The sequence below is a fragment of the Tympanuchus pallidicinctus genome, unplaced genomic scaffold, assembly GCF_026119805.1.
Source record: "Tympanuchus pallidicinctus isolate F22 unplaced genomic scaffold, pur_lepc_1.0 scaffold46, whole genome shotgun sequence".
NCBI lineage: Eukaryota > Metazoa > Chordata > Aves > Galliformes > Phasianidae > Tympanuchus > Tympanuchus pallidicinctus.
The window spans coordinates 1048250-1054249 of record NW_026294765.1 but is presented as its reverse complement, the minus strand read 5'-3'; positions in this window follow the sequence as shown (position 1 = coordinate 1054249).

The window sequence follows — 6000 nt, the reverse complement described above, 5'->3', positions numbered from 1 at the left end:
CCCTTCTCCCCCTTCCCCTTCCCTTCCCTTCCCTTTCCCTTCCCTTCCTTCCCTTCCCTTCCCTTCCCCTTCCCTTCCCTTCCCTTCCCTTCCCTTCCCTTCCCTTCCCTTCCCTTCCCTTCCCTTCCCTTCCCTTCCCTTCCCTTCCCTTCCCCTTCCCTTCCCTTTTCCCTTCTTTTTACTTTCATTTTACCTTGATTTCCCCCCTTTTTTCCTCCTTTTTTTCCCTTTTTCCAGCACCCACCCCCACTTCCCATGCAGACCCTGCACACCCACCACATCCCCCCGCCCATATCCCCCAACTCCATTGATGCCCCAGCCCTTCAGGCTCCCCCAGGGCCCCCCATTGCCCTTCCCCTCCTCACACCCCACAAGGCAGCGCCCAGCCAGGCACGTCACCATCAAACTGATGTGCCAGCAATATCCGACGCGGAGTTAAAGCCACTCGTGGGAGTTTCAATAAAATCGACTGCCCAGGATCAATGCTCTGCACCAGTCCCTCCCGCCCCCCCCTGCACACAGCGCAGGGCCGGAACACATCCAGTGCTGTGCAACACAGAGGGGCCCAGGCAGGGCCCTGATTGCAAATCCATCCTGCGTTCACCATGATTAATTGCTTCGTTACCAGAAGCAGCAGCTCCTCGTGGGGGTCAGCGTTAAAGGGAACGGTGGAAGCTTCTTTTCATGCTCCCAGGGAGGGATGGTGGGAGCCCCCCACACACCTCAGCCCTGGGGGGGTGGCATGGGGGTCACACTCAGCGCTGTCCCCACTGCGTTCTGTTGGGAGCTCAGTGTGTGCAGTGACAATGGGCAGCAATGGGGCAGTGTGTGCAGTGACAATGGGCAGCAGTGGAGCAGTGCATGCAGTGACAATGGGCAGGGCAGCAATGGGGAAATGCACGGAGACACAGTGCATGCAGTGACAGTGGGTGTCCATGAGGCAGTGCGTGCAGTGCACACAGTGGGCAGCAATGGGGCAGTGTTTGCAGCGATAATGGGCAGTCATGGGGCAATGTGTGCGGTGACACTGGGCAGCAATGGAGCAATGTATGTGATGGCAACGAGCAGCGACAGTAGGCACTCATGGAATGGTGCATGCAGTGACAATGGGCAGCAATGGAGAAGTGCACGCAGAGACAGTGGGCAGTGCATGCAGTGACAGTGGGTGTCCGTGAGGCAGTGTGTGCAGTGACAATGGGCAGCAATGGAGTATTGTGTGCAGTGACAGTGGGCAATGTGTTCAGTGACAGTGAGCACCCATGGGGCAGTGTTTGCAGGGACAGTGGGCAGTTTGTGCAGAGGCAATGGGCACTCATGGGACAGTGCACGCAGTGGCAATGAGCAGCAATGGGGCAGTGTTTGCAGTGACAGTGGGCACTGCATGCGGTGATGATGGACACTCATAGGGCAGCGTTGCAGTGACACCGGGACGCCCTCCTTGCCCTTCTGTGCTGCCCCAGCTCCTCGCAGTGCCTCCTGATCACATCCCCTCCCCCCCCCCCCCGCCTTATGAATGGACCCTTCCAGCGCTGTGTGTGGGGCGGCCCATTGCTCTGGGAAGGGGGGGGCACGGACACACCGGATTGGCCCCGCCCACTCCCGGCGTTCGCAACGCGCCATTGGGTAGCGATAGGGGGCGTGGCCACATGTGGCCCCGCCCCTCGGAGGGTGGGGCGGAAGTGCCGCCATGGATCCGCAGGGGGGCGCCAGAGCGGCGGGGACGGCGGTGGGGGGGGGGGGGGCGGAAGGAACCATTCCAACTTCCGGATGTGTGGGGAGGAGGTGGGGAGGGGAGGGGGGGAGCAGCAGAGCCCCAAAATGGCGGCAGGACCAGGGGGCAGAGGTTGTTCCTTATCCTCCAGCACCACGGGAGGGCTGAGGGCTGCAGGGACAGCGCAGGAGGGGCTGCTTTAGGCTGTTGTGACCAAATCTCCACTGGAGAACCCGGCGTGCGTCTCATCCCTGTGGGCTCCATAAAGTCAAGTCATACAGAATCACTCAGGGTGGGAAAGGCCTCCGAGATCCCCAGCCCGTCACACCGCGCCACTGCGCGCCTCCCTCAGTGCCGCATCTCCATATTCCTTGCACACCTCCAAGGACGGTGACCCCACCACCCCCTGGGCAGCTCACACCAATGCTTCTCCACTCTTTGGAGAGGAAGTTGTTCCCCATACCCAGCCATTCCCCCTCATCCTATTGCTGTTACCTGGAGCAGAGGCCGACCCTCCCCACCCTCCCCCCCACAACCTCCCTTCAGGAGCAATGAAGTCTCCTGACCCTTCTCCATACTCTCCCACCCCATTCCCTCAGCCGCAGTGAGGCTTTCACAGCTCCGCTGCCCCTCTCTGGATGCACTGCAGCATCTCAGTGTCTTGCTGGCAGTCAAAGTCCCATCAATGAGCACAGCACACAGAATCACAGAATGGCCCAGGTTGGAAGGGACCTCAAGGATCACAAAGCTCCAACCCCCCCCATCACACGCAGGGCCGCCAACCTCCCCATTTCACAGCAGCCCAGGCTGCCCAGGGCCCCATCCAACCTGGCCTTGAACACCTCCAGGGATGGACGGGGCATCACAGCCTCTCTGGGCAGCTGTTCCAGCACCTCACCACTCTCATAGCAAAGAACTTCCCCCTGACATCCAACCTCAATCTCCCCTCTCTCAACTTCAAACCATTCCCTCCTGTCCTGCAGTTATCAACCCTTTCCAAGAGTTGATTCCCCTCCTGTCTGTAGGCTCCCTTTAGGTACTGCAGGCTGCAATGAGGTCACCCCGCAGCCTTCTTTTCTCCATGCTGAACAAGCCCAGCTCCCTCAGCCTGTCTTTGCAGGGAGGTGCTGCAGCCCCCCTATCATCTCTGTGGCTCCTCTGGCCCCTCTCCAACAGCTGCTGTCCTTCTTGTACTGGGGGCTCCAGACCTGGACACTGCACTGCAGGTGGGACCTCATAAGAGCAGAGCAGAGAGGGACGATCACCTCCCTGTCTCTGCTGCCCACCCCTCTTCTGCTGGAGCCCAGGATACCGTTTGCCTTCCAAGCTGCAAAGTGAAGCCTCACCACTGCTCTGCTCTGGATTTGGGGTGAAGATACCACCAGGTCAATTCTGCTGAGGATAAGATGTGATTCTGCCACAATGGGCAAACCCCACTTTGCTCAGAGCTGCAGATCCCGAGCTCAGAGCTCAGCCTTCTCCCTGGGAGCCCCTAAATGCCCCTTCGCACCGCTGCGAGCCGATTTGACGGGGAGAAATAGAGAAAAGCCGGTGGTTTTCTTTTCACCCTAACCTCACTTGCAGCCAGCGTGCTGGCTCTGAAAGCCCCTGGCTGTCTTTTGTGATTTCAACAAATCACCAGCACTTAAGCAAAGTGGGCAGAAAATTACAGGTTGTATTGCAAGTGAATGGAGAGGGAGAGCACGCTGGGGCTGAGAAAACAGAGGTTTGCGGGTATAATAGAGCAAGCAGTGTCTGGCAGGCTGCGGAAGCCTGCAAAGCCATCAGGTATTAGTTAAATGCTTCGCGGAGTTCACGCTGCGAGGCATAATCGCAGCTTCTGAACAGCGGCCATTTGATTGTCTCTATTATGTCCCTTTAGAAATGATTTGGGAGTTATTTTGCTTTGAGCTGTCAAGGTTAAGTCAAGGAAAGCGCTCTCCCTCTGACATTCGGCTCCGAGGAGGCAGAACCCCTCGGCAGAAGCCTTTGGGGAAGGCGGGTGGGATGCCGCTGCTCTCCGAGCTCTTTCCTCTCGCTGGAGTTGCTCCTCGGCTTTGCTCCCCGTGGTTTTTCTGCAGCCAGATCGGCTCTCTTGGGGATGAAATGCCCGTCGGGTTGCGTGCCTGGTGTCCAAAAGGCACAGCCTCCGTGCTGTCCCCTTGTCTGTCATTGCCTCCTTGCCACTCCTGCGCCTCTTTCTGGTCCCAGCTGAACCTGGCGGAGTTGTTGAGGTCTCAGAGGTGCGCGCGTTGCTCAGAGAGCTGGGAAGAGAGGAAGATCTGCGTGGTGGGGATGGATGGGCTCAGCACTGACTGCTCCCAGAGCACCCGTGCGTGATGGGGAGCCCCGACCCCTTACCCCGGTGTTGGTCCTGGCGCTGCGGGATGAGCCAGGGAGCAAGCTGTGCTCAGTGGGTAAATAACCTGGGGGCAGGCGTGGAAGCACCCCGCTGTGCGTCCCTGTCCCCAAGCACTGGCATCGGACCTGGAGAACCTGTAAGGATGGGAAGGAGAACGGCGTGAAGCCCGAAGATGAGTCATTGGGAGTTCAGGACTTGGGGAAAAAAAATAGATGTGAAGCAAACAAAATCTCCCCATCTTGACCTGGGAATGGCTCCAGGCTGTGCCCTGCCTGCCCCCTGTCCTCATTGCCTTCTGGGGGGGGGGGAGGAGGGGGGAGCAGAAGGACCCTCCGCGGGGGTGCGTGGCTGTAAATAGATCTGAGCAGCGTCACTATCGATCTGTGCTGCGCCGAGCTGTAATTAGATGGGGCCGGGGGGGGGGAGGAGGGGGGAGGGGGTGGTGCTGGGCTGCATCAGCAGGAAAATAAATTAATAAATAAGCAAATAAATGAAGGAAACGTGGGGTGCATCCGCTGCTGTGCTGTGGGCCGAAAATGATGGGAGGATGGAGGGGTGCAGAGCTTGGGTGTCGCTTCTATCCAGGCGGTGCTCAGCACTGGTCCTGGTGCTGGGCTGGGGTTTGATCAGCAAGACCCCAGTGGTCAGTGCTTGCCTCGGAGCTGTGGGTTATTAATGGGTGACTGGCTTGTAATAATTACTTGAAATAATTGAAGCAGGGAAGGAGAAATGTGGCTTTGCAAAGTCGGAATGTTGGGTGATGGGTGGCCATCCAGCATGAGGGAACGGGTGCAGCTCTGCAGCTTTGCTGGGATTGCAGCAGGATCTTCCCGTGGGGGCAGCTCTGTGTGTGCAAGCATCTCACGTCGCTGCTGAGCACCCGGCGTGTCCCTGTGTGTGGGGCACGTGCCATCATGCAGGGGTGGCTGCCAGCATGCCAGGGGGACACTGGGGGCACTGGGAGGGCCGTGGTGGTGGGTAAAGATGCAGTATGGAGGGAGGGGGGGGGGAAACGTCTTCCAATTTGTTATCGGGGGCTTTTTGGGGAGGGATCTTTTTGAATTTTGAATTCATGTCTGAAAAAAAAGAAAAAAGAAAAAGAAAAAAGTCAAATTTTCTATAAAAGGCTTTTTTGTTTGTTTGTTTGTTCTTTTTGCAAGCCTCTGATGGCCATAGGGTAGGTTTGCACTCAACCCCTTCTCTGCTGGCTGTTTGAGGATGGTGACCCTGGGACAGGCTGCCCCACAGGGTGCTGCTTTGCAGCCTCAGGGCACTTTGCAAACCCTGCTGGGGGGGGTTGGGGAGGGGGGAAGGCTCTGCTTCACCGGGGGCAGCTGATTTGGAGCAAGTGCCAGCTGAGGAGCGAGCCCAGCAGCCAGGGAAAGGAGGTTAAATGTGCTGGGTGAGTTAATTACCTGCTTTGCTGAGCTCTGGGTCTCCCCAGCTTTGGGTGGAAGGGGCGGCTGTTGTCCTTTTATGTGAGCTTAAGGTGGTGCGAAGAGAACCTGCGGAGCAGGGAGGATGAAGAAGAAAAAGAGGCCTTGCTTGTTTTCTAGCTAGGAAGAAGTGGCTTCCAGCCCCCTCCCATTACTCCCAGCTGCACGGCTGCCTGCTGCTCTGCCCTGGCAGTGGTTTGTAGGGCAGGCAGGAGGTCAGCAAGGTGATAACCAGCCACAGCCCCACGGCGTTGCCCCATTGCTGCTTTCAGTTTCAGCCTTTGGCTCCTCTGAGCTGTGCAGCAGTTCAAAGAGGCTCCTGGAAGTGCCTGCAAGTGGACGTCTGTCCTCACCCACCTCTAGACAGTGAATGTCTCTGATGTCCTGTGCCCTCCCTGCAGAATCCTTTTGGAAGAGCCAAACCAAGAAACCCCAGAAGCTGAAAACTGCTTCTTCTTGGGGCAATGTTGGGACTTTTCCTCAGACAGTCT